Raw genomic sequence first — 2,615 nt, 5'->3', positions numbered from 1 at the left:
GTGAACTTTATGTATGGTGCGCAATGTAACGCTATTCAAACACCATACAGTTCTATTTCATAATCCAAATCCTGGCCACATCCGTTTTATATCTAACTGGAATACAAGTACTTCACACTATTTTCTTTATAAGAATATCTTTTATAAGAATAGCTAGGCCGAAATTTGCGAAATTTTGAAAGTATTTTAAGATTAAACCCGAGGCTGAGATCTTGAAAAGAATATAATTTTGTGTGTTTAAAACTTGTAAATACAATACATTTATTTGTTTTTTGGCTAAACATTATAAATGGCCAAAAGATAACAAAAACAGCTTTAGTCGTAAGTTCGATACCAATAACATTTCTACAAGAAGTTATAGATGTCAAATCAGGCTTTGTTGCCAGCAATCTTACTCTACAATAACTTCAACACCATCAAGGTCAATAAAACTGAAATTCCACACGTCAAAATCTAAGAATATTCACAAGAATATTTTGAGCCTACAATCGGCAAAAAGATTCAGCCGAGCAGAAAAAAACAATATTCTTATGGAAAGAAAGAGTGTATGCTCTGTAATCAAAGAATGTACGCAAGAATATTTTCAGTCTAAAGGTCGACAGATCTAACAAAATTACCAATACCCGGCCTGGGCATGAAAAATTGTTCGGGTGAAAAAGCGGGAACATATGTGCTCTCACATGTTGCCTGTAAAGTCCGGTCCTCACGGCGATGCAAGCATAAGCATAAAAAGCGTCTGAGGATGGCCGGCATAAGCGGCATAAGAAGATCAAAACCTTGCGTTCTTCTTCTGCCTCTGCTTCTGATTATGTCGCTGTTATGTCCAATAGGGAAATGGTTGGCATAAGCATAAGCATAAGTGAAAGACGACGTTCAGCCTATCGTTGAGCACTTTATGCTTACGCTGGCCATGTCCTCACTGAGCATAACTTTAACATGACCATCAACATAAACATAAGCAGATGGCTTATGCTCATGCTTATGTCGCGGCCGTCCCCAGTAGCGCATAAGCTTCTTATGTTTATGCTTATGCTTGCGTCGCAAGTGAGGGCCGAGGTTAAGGGTGCGAGATCCTGTGAGAGCTTAGCCTGTGAACATTCCTCCTTCGGCCACTTCAGTCTCAGCCAGTCCTTCTCGGCGGCCCATCGCAGCAGTTAGAATACGGGTTGCCTCCACAATATAAATTATTTCGGAAATAAACAATAACTGACAAACGTCGGTTACCTTACCTGAAGTCAACTGCTCCTCCCGCCTTTTTAAGCATTCAATTAATTGACCCATCACACTGGATCTCATCCTTATAGAGGATGCTAGCGTGCACAGCCTACCCCACGGTATTTTACTAAGCTGCCCTCACACTTCGCTGGTGTACAGCAGGGTGGGGAGTGGCACTGTAAAAAAACACCCCAGGCAGCACTCGAAAATAGACCACTGTACAGAGCCCAGAGTGCCAAATGAATAGACCGCGCTTCCGTACGGTGCAAGACTTGAGTAGATATGATCAAAATATTATATTTCATTGGTCATAACGAGGGCCGGTAACAACTAAGTGCTTAATTGAAGTGTGCGGATGCATGACTGAGGAATTGTTCACCACTGACCCACTGACCTACATCAGACAAGCAAATAATGGTATTATATTTTAGTTACACAAAAGTTGCACTTGGTACTCGATTTGGTATCGCAATATCAAAAAATGTTCGGGCACCCAACAGGTAAAAGAGCATAGTTCAATCGTTCCTACGACAAGTATACAAATTGATTAAAGTATAAATCCCCGGGATATATCACAAGGTCTTCAACAGTAACCTGTGGTATTGAAATGTCACAAGATGTCACAGCAGTCACACGAGATGTCACAAGGCTTGATCACTTAGGTCTCACATGGGCTCCCACCGTGTATCACAAGGAGTCTCGAGGTTTCGCAGAATGTCACAAGGCGTACGTATCCATACATAGATATCTATTTGTTAGGCAGAAAATGATGTATACCTGTTTTCCAGCTACGTGCACTACTGGACAGCTGCCAAAAATTTTATAATTTTTATTTAAAAACAAAGCCGTTATTTGTGTCGTCACGCAACGCCTCTCCCCATTGCGTGACGACTTAAAGTAAACTATTTTTAGTGTAGACCTGTCACTTTCAATACCTGTCAATTTTTTTAACATTAACCGTGATTGTTAATGTTGGATCTTGGCCTAAGAATTAATACGACTTAATTGGCCGACAATCTTTTGAGAGTTGCAGTGATAGGCAAACCGTTATATCGGACCGTGTTTGGGGGACTGAAGGAAATTGCGAAGTCACTAATCCGTGGAGAAAATATCTTAATTGCTTTGTCGGCTTCTTTCATTCACTTCAATCACGCAGAGCTGTTTAGCTATGTTGGAAGGCGGATTTCCGCTAATTGTTTAATTTTTGTTCCCAAGTAAACATATCAAGGCATAATTGCCCCTTGCACGCTTCTTGCGAAATGTATCAAGACGATAGATTAACATTACGACAGAAGTTTTTGTGTGAGAGACGAATCAATTTAGAGGATGGTTAACGCGTAAGGGCGAAGTGCTTTACACGATAATCCGCCAAATCAAAGATCAGAAAGGATTACAACGGC

General features: G+C 40.7%; 1 long non-coding RNA gene across 1 annotated transcript in view; it reads right to left on the bottom strand.

Moving 5' to 3' along the window:
* Positions 1–1,514, bottom strand: part of LOC149100850 (uncharacterized) — a 3,647-nt gene extending 2,133 nt beyond the window's left edge. The window contains exon 1 of the long non-coding RNA XR_016203154.1: positions 1,230–1,514. This is a non-coding gene — a long non-coding RNA (uncharacterized LOC149100850). The remainder of the gene's footprint in view (positions 1–1,229) is intronic.
* Positions 1,515–2,615: the final 1,101 nt, after the last annotated feature.

The sequence above is a fragment of the Orbicella faveolata genome, unplaced genomic scaffold, assembly GCF_042242905.1.
Source record: "Orbicella faveolata isolate gen_17 unplaced genomic scaffold, um_ofav_v1 contig_4, whole genome shotgun sequence".
Taxonomy (NCBI): domain Eukaryota; kingdom Metazoa; phylum Cnidaria; class Anthozoa; order Scleractinia; family Merulinidae; genus Orbicella; species Orbicella faveolata.
The sequence above is the reverse complement of the archived record's forward strand: the minus strand, read 5'-3'. Positions and strand labels throughout refer to the sequence as shown.